Raw genomic sequence first — 12,553 nt, forward strand, 5'->3', positions numbered from 1 at the left:
CCCTGCCTCTGCCAATGACCTAGAAGACTGGACACTCAGTAACAGCACTATGATGTTTACTGACGTTGCTCAAGGCTTTCTAAGCATGGGCACCCGTTTGCCTGCCCCCTGGAACCTGATGGGTTATTATTCTGTTGGTGGTGGTTGGCATGGTACTGCTATTCTCAGGGATAATGCTGCCTTTTTTTTTTTTTTCCTGTTGGTCCTGGGACTGGGTGCTGTCCCTGAGCTTTTGCACTCAAGGCTAGCACTCTACTATCTTTGAGCCACAGCGTCATTTCCAGTTTTTTGGTGGTTCATTGGAGATAAGAGTCTCCAAACCATGATCCTCAGATACCTGCCCCTTGAGTAGCTTGTATTACAGGCATGGGCCACTGGCATCCAGCCTAATGCCAGTCTTAAGGGGAAAAACTTGGTATGTCTGCCAAAAATCTAGCTGGGAAAGTGGCACACAGTTCTGTTTGGAACATGCTACCAAGAGCCTGCCTGCCGAGGGTGGGTCTGAGCTCTGGGAAAAGGCCAGAGAAAAGATTGGTAATTTCAGGGCCTCTTTCCCAGGTACCTCTGAGGTTAGAGCAAGAACTGGATGGGCAAGTTGGTGGCCACGTTCCCAGGCAACCGCTTGGGAATTTTATTTTGCAGGTCTAGGAGTGACCCCCCTGGGGAGTGCTGGGCCTGAGAAGATGCTTGGGGTTTGTGCTGGCCAGGGAAAAAGGCAGGAAGAGCCGGGGAAGATGGACAGACATGGAGAAGGCCAGATCAGAATAAGATAGTGCTTTTATGTGACAGCCTCAGCCCCCCCCCCCCCAAGTATGAGTTTGAATCAGCTTTAGCTGTGACCAAGACAGTGAGGCTAACAGAAGGAGAAACAAGAGAAAGTTTACTTCTTCCTAATGTGGAAATGTAGAAACAGCCTGTCCAGTGCTGGCCTGTGGAACTACCACATTTCCATGAGCTCCATTCCCAAAGTGATCTCCTGAACTAGGGAGCCACCTGAAATCCAGCCAGCAAAAAGGAGGAAAGGATGAAGAAGAAAGAGCACATGACAAACCTTTCTGGAAGCTATCAGGCAAGAGTCCTACCTGTGACTCATTGGTTGAAATTAGTCACATGGTCAGAGCCAGCTGCATGGCATTCTGGGAAATGTAGTCTTTATCTTGCATGGTTATAAAGCTAGTTAAAAATGGGGTGGTTTTTATTACCTTGGATGAAAGAGGACTGGGTATTAGGAGGCAGCTTAGAAACCACCACACCTTGAGAGAGTGAAGGTTTGTTTTTCCCTGAAACATTCTAAACTTTCCTTTAAATTAAATTCCTCTAGAAAATGGATAGGAAATCTGTGTTCCTCTGTACCCAACTGCTGATAATTTCCTACAGAAAACTTAGCTTGGTATCTCAAATTATTCACTGTTTCTATGAAGCTCTGGCATATGAGGTCATGGAGTCTCTTCTTTTAAGATACCTTATTAACTTAGCACAGTGACACACCCCTGTCATTTCAACACATGGGAAAGAGAAGAGGATCCTGGTGTGTGTGTCTGTGTGTCTGTGCACGCACACGTGCGGCCAGTAATAACACTTAAACTTAGGGCTTGAGTGCTGTCCTAGAGCTTTTTTTGCTCAAGGATGGTGCTTCACCACTTGAACCACAGATCCACATTTGTATTTTTGGTGATTAATAGGAGAAGAGTCTCACAGACTTTCCTTCTGGGGCTGGCTTTGAATTTTGATCCTCAGATCTCAGCCTCCTGAATCGCTAGGATAATAGGCTTGAGTCACTTAGGATCTGGAGTTGAGGCCAGCCTGCATTATATAGTGAGACTCTTGTCTAAATAAATAAACAAATAAACAAACAAACAAAATAAACCAAGGACTGGGGTTGTATCTTGGTAGAACATTTGCCTAGTGTATATATAAATGGAGGTTGCAAGACACAAGGGGAAAAACAAATTCTGTGTATGTGTGTGCTACAAAAACATGTATTTTTATATTTGGAAATATGGCTCTGTGAGTGGTTAGTATTGTTTATCTGGGGTTTCAGTCTGAAAGGAGATTGTTGAGGGGCTGCCAAGTCACACCTTGAGAAAGCATTCCGCAAGTCTCCATGACAGAGATTTAAAGCAAAGCAAAACAAAACAAAAAGATGGAAAGAAAAGCTGCATGAGTCATGCGGTCATGGGCCTGCAGGTACAAAGTGGTAGAAAGGAGAATTTTAATCCTTCTCTGGGAGAACAGGTATGAACAGCCTCTCACCTCCCTGTGAACACAATGAGGTTAGAACGACTGGGGTGGGAAATGTGCCTGGAATGTCAGGGGCAGAGGACAGGCCTGGGGAGATGGCCAAAGTCTCTGAATTCTTCTGGGAGGAGGAGAAGCCATAGAGGGCAGCAGGTGGGAAGGTTCGCTCTCAGAAAATGTGGTGATGAAACCAGGAGAGAGACGGTTGGATCTTCTGCCAAGGGGACTTGGAAAGCTCCCAGGAACTCTGTGTCATGATTTTACTCAGGTGACTCAACTTTCCGTCCTCCCTTTTCTTCAGACTCAGAGGCAATCAATGTGAATAACGCAGTCACTTTGCTAAGGGCCTTACTGGCCTTGCCACCGCACATCGTTATGGTAAACTCAACAGATTGCCTGATTGATTACCAGATTGATTACTTATTCTCTCCACTGGAAGTGAGAAACCTGAAGCTTGGTGAGGCCAAGGTCATTTGCACATAGGCACACAGCTCTGGGGGCTATCAGAGGGTGTGTGTGTGTGTGTGTGTGTGTGTGTGTGTGTGTGTGTGTTGAACTCAGGGTATAGAGCTTTCTTGCTCACGCCTGACTGTCCACCGCTTCTGCCACAGCTTAAGCTAGGTCTTTCTGGTTTTCAAGTCCTTACTTTCAGCCACTCGTTTTAAAAAAAAAAAAAAACTAAACAAAAGGCACCATTCACCATTCTCTAGGTGTGGAGTACACCTCCCAGAGCCTTGAGCGCTGCGGGGTGGTATGGGAGCAGATGTTCACGTCTTCCCACTGGGTGACTTCGTTCCCTCCCAGGGCACGTGTGCATGAAGAGCCTTACTGCCACTCTGTCGCATGTGGCACTGATTGGCCAATCTCCCTAGCTCCCCTCCCTGACCCCTGTGTCAACTGAAAGTTAAGCAGCTCAAAAATAAGTGGGTCTTTAGAGTGGGAGCAGAGCTGGAGGCTCCAGGACAGACTCAATCACTTACCAGCCAGCCATGTGCCAAGCACTCACAGGCTGGCATGCAGGCACACAGGAGGCAGAGAGGCTTTGGGCCTCTCAGGACAAAACAACAAGCAAACAATGTAACTACAGGTAACAGGCACTCATTAGACATGTTGTGGAAGGAACTCATTTGGGAGGGGTGGGGTGTGGGAGCTGTGGCTGTCACTGCCTTTTACACACACACACACACACCCTTTGGCCCTGCCCCCAGTTTTCCCCTCCCTCTTTTTTCCTAAGCCCCTTTTGTCTGGCTAACTCCTGCTCATTGCCCAGCATCCATCTACAGGACAGTTTTCTGTGAAGGCTTCCCTGACTGCCCACCCCACTCCACCCCATTCCCCAGGCATAGGTAAGGTTTTCTGTTTGTTTATTCATCCTCATTCCGATACCAATGATGCCATTTAGGGGCTGCATGAACTAGGGCAACCAATCCGAGCCCTGGTTCCTTCATCTGTAAAGTAGGCATTAAAATAGTATCTCAGCTAGGTGTGTGATGGCTCGCACCTGTAATCCTAGCTACTCATGTGGCTGAGATCTGAGGAACTGCAGTTTGAAGCCAGCTCAGACTGCTGAATCTGTGAGACTCTGGATCTCCAACAAACTACCACAAAGACAGAGGCAGTGCCGTGGCCCAGTGGTATAGTACCAGGCTTGCCTGAAAAAGCCAAGCAAATAGGGGAGAATGAGTTCAAGCCCCAGTACTGGGAGTAAACAAAGGCTAGGTGCCTTTGCTGCTGGCTTCATGGCCTCCGTGGGAGCTTGTAGCACGCTGTAGGACATTGGATCTGGACAGCATCTCAGGTGCTTATCCATGCTGGCTTTGCGGTGGAGCCATTAAGAAACGCTGACACCTGAGGCCTGCCCTCCATGCTCTCTGTTGTCTGGGGGGTGGGGTGGGAGTCAAGCTTGGGTGGTTTGTAAAATTCATAGGTGATTTTTTTTTTTCTTTTTGGTTGGTCATGACAATTGAACTCAGGGCCTGGGCTCTGTCCCTGAGCGTTTTTCATTCAAGGCTGGTGCTCTACCACTTTGAGTCACAGGGCCACTACAGGTTTTCTGCTGGTTCATTGGAGATAAGAGTCTCATAGACTTTCTTGCCCAGGGCTGGCTTTAAACTGGGATCCTCAGATCTGGGCCTCTTGAGTAGCTCGGATTGTAGGCGTGAGCCACAGCCTCTGGCTTTCACAGGTGATTTGAATGCACTGAGTTGAGACCCTCTACCTAATCCAGCCCTCTTAACAGGTAGTCACTGGGTCCTAGGAAGGAACTTAACATGCTGGGGGTAGGGCAGGAGTCTTGGGGAGTTTTATTTTCTAGCATTCACCCTGGGAGAAGGCTCCCTGTGTCCTAGGGGCTGCAGGAAGCCTGGGGTGTTGGATCAGCCTTGGCTCCATTCTTGAGTCCCTGCCACTCTGGCCTGAGGACAGAAATCTGGGGGAGTCAGGAGTCAGGTGTCTCCCAGGGGCTGCCAGGACTGTGGGGCAGGGGAGGGGGCGGGGCCAGCGTCCTGACCAACCATGAGAAAAACAAACACCAAATGCGTGGATTCCAGGAACCATTGCTGAGCACAGCAGGACAAGGGCCAGGTGAAGGCCTGTCTGTGATTCACTGTGACACCAATGATGTCAGCCTCAGGCTGGCTCCTGGCAGTCAAGCAGTCAGGCTTGGTGGGGAAAGGGGATCTGGCCAAAGTCCCCAAGGAAGGTTAGCTCTGAACAATGCACCTTTAGGTGCAGTGGAAATGATCCTCAAGCACATGGACCTGGGTCCCAACACTTCCTGGCTAGGTGACCATGCCTCTCTATGCCTTAATTTTGTCTTGTCAAGTGGGGGCTAAAAAGTGTCATGAAAATGAGAGAAGATGGTGGCACAGGATAACTGATCCATGAAAGAAAGATTCTTGTTGACTGTCCTCTGCCTGTTGCTTTTCTCAAGCCTATTTGAAAAGAGAGAGAAAGAGAGAGGGAGGGGGGCAGGTAAAGAGAGAGAAGAAGGAAGAAAGGAAAGGAAGGAAGGAAAGAAAGAAGGAGAGAGCGAAAGGACAGAAAGAAGGGAGGGAGGGAGGGAGGGAGGGAGGGAGGAAGGAAGGAAGGAAGGAAGGAAGGAAGGAAGGAAGGAAGGAAGGCAGGCAGGCAGGCTGGGGTGTTGTGGGGAGGGTGGATAGCCATGGATTTGGCCAAGAGACTGTGTTGATCCACTGATTCCCAAGGCAGATTTCTCTTGGGCAAGGCACTTAGACAGTGACAGGGAATCGCCTAGCACCAGTGGCTCACACCTATCAACCCAAGCTTCTACAGACTGAGGTCTGAGGATTGCAGTTCAAAGCCAGCTCAGGTAAGAAAGTCCACGAGACTCTTCTCTCCAAGTAGCCTTCAGGATGGAGGTAAGGGTGAGCTAAGATACATCCCTTTTGTCTGACTGTAACAGCATCCCAGTGATGTGTGTGTGTATGTGTGCATGTGCGTGTACGTGTGTGTATGTGTGAGAGAGAGCAATGCAAATTTGACTCATGTAGTATTTGAAAAAGCAATGAATTATGAACCTTTAACTCTCAAGAAATCTTTAAAAAAAATATCAGGTTCTCTTGAAAATTAGGGGGAATTTGTGGACGCTGAGTTGAGCTTCCTAGCTGGCATCTGTCTGTTGGGCTCAACAGCTCCCCACCATCACACTTGCTTTTCTTATTTGCCTGTTTCTGAGATGAAGGAAGGAAAATACTAAATCCTACCCGAGAATGTGTTAGGGGCCCCAGTGTCCCAAGTGGACTCCTCTGAACTGTCTCTACCACCTCACACAGAACTTCCTCCTAATGGCCAAGGTCTCAAGACCCAAACAATCCTGCTGAAGAAAGCTAGATGTTTATTGGTTGTACAAACCGAAGTGCTAGGAAGCAGACCTATTGACAGCCTAGCGGTTGGGCCCGGACTCTTCATTTTTTCTATATCTTCTTGTGAAGAGGATCCTGATACCTATCTTGCAGTGTTGTAGCACAGGCAGGGACTGACAATGCACATAAAATGCTTTCTGCTACAGCCAAATGTGAAACACACATCTGTAATCCTAGTGCTGGAGAGCTGAGGCCCAAAGAGTATGTATTCAGGGCCACTCTGGGCTATCTATTGTGAGATCCTTGTCCACAGAAAAAACACAAGTGCAAGGCTTTCCAGGACACTCCATAGTTAATACTGACACACACACACACACACACACACACACACACGTTTAGAAGACTGGAGAAATGAGCTGGGTCATGCCAACACGTACAGCCTGCAGGGAGGATTGTGTGTGTTCCCAACCTCCCTCCCTACCTCTCTCCTCCCCCAACCTCTCTCCTCTCCCTACCTCTTTCCTCTCTTTGTGCTTCTGAGGACCCCACATAGACAGAACACGCTAGGCCATATGTGAGAACACCAGATCATGGGACCTTTAATTGGGACAGAGACGTGCTTCATACAGGCCGAAAAACCAGGAACCCCCTCGAAGGTTATGCTTAGCTGTGGAGACCACAAATCAAGTGAGCCATGATGGCTAGGTCCCTGGATGGAGAACAGGATCCCAGGGTGCTGGAGGGCACAGCTGTTTCTTTCCCCTCTGATGTGGACACTCTGGGCAGAGAGAGGCTGGCTGGTTCAGACTGAGCTGAGCTGGTGATGATTTCTTTTCTTTTGTCCCAAATGGGAGTTCCAGCTGCCATGTTGACAAATAGCCTTGAGATGCACTGGGTAGATTCTGCTATCCTTGGCCCATGACCACCTGAAGAAATAGCTTCAAGTTGGGAAGAGGAGAGATGGAGAGCAGAATCCTTACAGGATAGGCCCCTAAAGCAAGAGTTAGTAAGGGTCCCCGGGGCACAGTAAATGGGGCAATTGTTCTTCCTGGCCCTCAGTTTTCTCATGGGAAAAGTGGCTGCAGGATCCAGGTCACTGGCTTAATGGAATGATCGCACAGAATGTGGTCTGACAATGGACAGTGGTTAGGACAAGCGCCATCTTGGAGTTTTCTCCTGTAATGACCACACCGGAGAAGCAGCTCAAGCGAAATCCAGAGGCCTAGAACTCAGGCTTACAGGAGCTTTCAAAGCATCTCAGATCAGACTCAGCCATTTGGGCCTCGCTCTGCATGCTGACAATCCTTCAAGCCACAGCCAATGTTGACAGAGAGACAATATCCAGCGGTGTAGAGACCATGGCATCAGAGTAAAACCCTCCCCCTTTCCCTTCCAAGAGCACTTAGGCTCACTCACACTTTACAGATGAGAGACCCAGCCCCAAGGTGCATTTCTCATCACCCCTACCCACACACAACCACAAGATGCCCAGAAAATTCCATCCCAGACTCTGCTTCTCCTAGGAAGAGGAGGCACAACTTCTCCTGGCCAAAGAAAATGGATTTCCCTTGTTTTTTTCTCTCTCCTCTCTCTCTCCCCCTCTCAAGGAGTTTTGACTTTGTTTTTTAATCCAGGTTGATTCGTGTGCAGGCATTTGATTCCTCAATTAATTTCCATCTAAATGAGGTTTTCCCAGAGATAACCAGTGTTTTAGTTCCATTTGAACTTAATTTGTATGACTGGAGCCTCCGTTTCTGCCAATTCCAATTTGTTCAGTGATTCCAAGACTCATTACTTGGGTGATAATACTCAGATGCAGACAACAACACCCCGGAGCTGCGAGATACACTGATTTCTAATTGCAATTCAGGAGAAGAGGTGGGTCCTGCTCTTTCCTCCAATTCCACTCAATAAATAGGAAATAAATTATTAAATAAGTCATGTTTTGATGAGGGTGTGATGAGGGGTAGATATTTACAATGTAAACAACCACAACCACCCCCCAAATCATAAATAAATAAATACATTTTAAAATAAAAAAACAAGAAAGCTAAAAATAAAAATCTAACCCCAATCATACAAACAAAATCCAGCCATAAGAGAGGAGGTGACAGCTTTGTTTTGGCCACTAGAGAAGAAAGGGGTGGGGTATATTTTAAGAAAGTGTGTGTGTGTGTGTGTGTGTGTGTGTGTGTGTGTGTGTGTGTGTGTGCTGGGGTTTGAATTCAAGGCCTCATGCTCTTTCTTGGCCTTCCCCTCACGCCCCCCCCCCCCAATGATGGTGCTCTATCACTGAGCCACAGGTCCACTTCTGGATTTGGGGGGTGGTTAAGCAGAAGTAAGATTCTCACAGTTTTCTGCCTAACCTGGCTTTGAACTGCTGTCTCCAGATCTCAGCTTCCTGAGCGGCTAGGATGATAGGTGTGAGCAACTGGTGCCTAGCATGTTTCTGATGTTTTATAAGCCAAATGGTTCTGCTGAGCTGGAGGGGCAGGCAGGGCTAGCTCCATGCACAAGAGACTTCTTGTGAAGAAGGAGAGAACAGAGTGGAGCTGAAAGGTGAGTGCCTGCTTCATATAGATGATGTTGTAGGTTTGATCTTCAGTACCATAAACAACAATAAAAACAATAATACCACAGAAGAAAGGAGAGAAGCCAAGCCTACAGAATGGGTCTAAGTAGATATAGGGATGAGGACTAAGAGAGAAACCCATAGGCCTTTCCAACTTCTTTACTTGGTTCAACTTTTCTGCAATGCTGAGCTTCCTTCCAAGAAAAGAAAAAAGCAAGACAGGACTGAGGTTGGATCTTGATGAGCTAAGTTGTCCCAGCTAGGGGCTTAGAGCCACTGTGCTTTTCCTGATCCACTGAAGAGGGTTCAAATCTCAATTTTAGCTTTTATTCTCATTATGCAGAACCTCCTTAAAAAGAAAAATAAAAAAGCAACCATGTCCTCCTTGCTCTTTTTGCTTTCCGTCTGAGTCTCACTCTGAGCCCCACTCTGTCTTTGGGGACTCTTTCAGGCCTCAGGTCAACAATGTGGGTTATGATCTCACAAACTCACTGCTTGACAGAGACACGGGTGGACTCCCGCTCAGGGATGGGAGCCATCTGCTCTGCTTCCCTTGTCTCCTCCCACTTGGCAGGCTGGTTTTGAGCTAAGTCCTCACCCAGAACAGCTTTGAAGTGACCTGTGATGGAAGGTTCTAGGCTAATCAAGGTTGCCAGTTCCTCAAGAAGAGTTCTGTCTATGGGTGGAACAAAGGAAAGGTGAGGAAAGTAAGAGAAATGAAGGGAGAGGTAGAGATAGGTACAGATTGGATAGATAGATAGATAGACAGACAGACAGACAGATATTTCATCAGTGTTTTATTTTTCTAATTTCAGAAAGAGTTTTGTCCCTGATGGGACAGCAAGAGATCACCAGCAAAGAAAAAAAGAGAAAGAGAAAGAAAAAGACCATTTACTTTAGGTTAAAGGGGGTGTCGGTCTGTCCCCCAATGGCTGGTGTGGCTTTACAAGGTCACATGTGTGCACTGCGACCAGGCAGGGCAACTTTGGAATCTTGCTGGTTGGGGAGAAATTCAGTACTGGTAGTTGAAATGCGTGACTCGCACAAAGCCAGCCAGGAGTGCTCAGAGAAGGGAGCTGGTGACACAAATCTCCACCCACAGTGAGATGAATCTGCACATCCTCTTTCCCCTGGGGTGGCCCTGCCTGCCTTGCACTCCTGGCATGGGTGCCCTCATACCTGAGCTCCAACAGCCAGCCCAGTACTGAGCCACTTCCATCCATCACAGCTCCCAAACACCACTGCCAGAGAGTACTGGACACGAGGGCCCCTCTGCTAGCTCGGGCTTCACTCATAAGCCCCATGGGCAGGGTCTGTATTTGTGATGCCCTCCAGGTGGGCAGAGGACTGTGGCTCTGGCCTCCATCTCACAGGTCAGCCTCAGTGCATCACGAGCCTGGAGACTCTTGTGCTTCTGGATTCACTCCAGGAGACTCCTGTTTTAGAGCTTTCTGGGGGGAGGGGGAGGCCCAAATCTCCATCCACATCTGGCCTCTTTCATCAGATCCTCAGAGACAGAAGGAACAACAACAACCAAGAGACACTCCCAAAAATTATTTAGAACTTCCTCTCCCCCCTCCCAGCAGCACGTGTGTGCGCATACGCGCGCGCACACACACACACACACACACACACACACACACACAGAATATAAATAAATAATTCAAATACTGCTGAGTGACATGGTGAGGAAAACAAAACTGCATCACCCATAAATAAATAAATAAAATTATAAATTAAAAGATAAATAAGCCAAATAAATATTAAAACAAAATAAAAGTTGGCTAGAAGCTCCCGGCCAGGGGGAAAACGGTTTCCCAGGGATGCGTGAATGAAGACAGTTTGCACAGGCACTCCTATGCTTTCCACAGCGGTCCTGCTCAGAAGGCTGATGGCACCCAGAGCCGCCTTCTCCAGGAGGAAGATGGGTTCTGTGTGGGTGCCTGGGTGAGGCTGAGGGTTATTTACAGTTGCTGTACATGCCCGCCCAGGACACCCACCCCTGCCATTGGCCTCTGCAGTGGCAGCACCGGCATGCACGAGTCTTCAGTCTGAGCCAGAGGTCTTGATGGAAGGCCATTGGATGGCTGCTGCTGGTCCTTAGGGCTGATGTGATGGGTGGGGAAGGCGGGGCCAGGCAAGATCGCTGGTTTCTAAGGAGAAGCCTTTCCCAAGTATTTTCCTTGGGGTAGAAGAGATTTTTTTTTTTTAAGTTCCATCTTTGGTCCTTTAGTCTTCCAGTGATCTTTTCTCCATCCATGCCCTATCCTACTGCGGTTGCCACCACAAACGACACCCACAGCCAGGCAGCTGGTGAGGGGGATGCCCAAGTTATTTTAGGGAGTTTCTCCCTCGCCTGCCAGCCCGCCCGCCTGCCTCTGGTGCCTTCAGCAGATAAAGCAGCTGGTGTTGTTTGGATGTCAGAGGGCAGCCTGCCCTTGATGCCCCAATCTGGGCAGAAGGGGGGGGGGAGGTAAGGGGTGAGAAGAAATAAAAGTGGGTCTTTCCAAAGCTGACAAGAAGCTTTTGGAGCTAGAGGGAGCCTGCCTAGCTCTATCCCAAACCTGAGCCACAGCGGGTGCCCCATGCTGGAGACACAAACTAAATCCTGAAAGGTGAGCAGGGTGGCTGAGGTTGAAGAGGGGTGGGTGGGGAAGGGTGCCAGGCTGCCCTGGGGAGAATCCAGGGTGTGGCAGCCTGGGCAGTGGGGAAGGGGCAGGCAGGCGCCAACTGGAGGGCAAGGCCAGACTGGCTGGCGCTGGGGGCTGGCCACTGGCCATGGCACTGAGGAATTTTCAGCAGATGGTCCCGTGGAATTAAGTTGGTGCCAGCTAGTAGCACTGAAGGAAATTGGGGGCTGTAGCTCAAGCTGTCCTGGCTGTGGTACTGTCTGTTCTTTCCTGTAGGGCTACGGGGCTCCTGTATACAGCCAAAAGGTTTTGTACCAATCGTGTGGGGGGCTTCACATAGCCAGAACCTGCTGAGACACAGGACAGATAGAAGACCGTCATCCTTACATGTTCGTAAATGTAACCAGAGAAATGAGCGCCAGTCTCCAGAGGTTCCCCCTCCCCCATTCTAATGTCTTCTTCTTCTTCTTCTTCTTCTTCTTCTTCTTCTTCTTCTTCTTCTTCTTCTTCTTCTTCTTCTTCTCCTTCTCCTTCTCCTTCTCCTTCTCCTTCTTCTCCTCTGTATGTTTGAGGACCTTTAATCTCCAACTCCTCCCCATTATTTTGTTTGTCAGTTGTAGGGCTTGAATTCAGGGCCTGGATGCTGTCCCTGAGCTTTGTAGTTCAAGGCTAGCACTCTACCACTTTGAGCCACAGCACCACTTCCTATTTTCTGGTGGCTCACTGGAGATAAGAATCTCACAGACTTTCTTACCTGGGCTGGCTTTGAACTGCGGTCCTCAGATCTCAGCCTCCTGAGTAGCTGGGAGGACAGGTGTGAGCCACCGGTGCCAGGCTTCTGACCCTTAATCATGGACCTCAACTGCCCTCCTGTCTCCAATCTCACCTCCTCCTGCTGTCACGTGCCAGGTGAAGGGAGGAGGAATGGGGATGGCATGGATTCCCCTTGGCCTTTGGGAAGCATCCTGAGAGCAGTGTTCTGGTCGCTCCATGTCCCTGGCCAAACCTAAACTTCCCAGTCACAGAACCATTGCTCCCCATGAAGCCTTGCGTGTGTGTGAATATGAGTGTGTGAGTGAATGTGTGCGCCCAGAGAGAATGGCTCTGCCCAGGCCTGGCGTGAGCCCCATGAGGGTGCTGGTAAGTCGAGGCTCCACGCAGCTGACATCTTGACATGGGGGTGGCCTCCCCCAGCTCCCCTCTCCTCCTCCCCAGGAAAAGCCGGAGGACGGGGTCCTGCGGCCAGGGAGGAGGCCGGGGAGGCAGGTGGTAGGAAAGGCCGGCGGGGC

This window comes from Perognathus longimembris, chromosome 3, assembly GCF_023159225.1.
Source record: "Perognathus longimembris pacificus isolate PPM17 chromosome 3, ASM2315922v1, whole genome shotgun sequence".
Taxonomy (NCBI): Eukaryota; Metazoa; Chordata; class Mammalia; order Rodentia; family Heteromyidae; genus Perognathus; species Perognathus longimembris.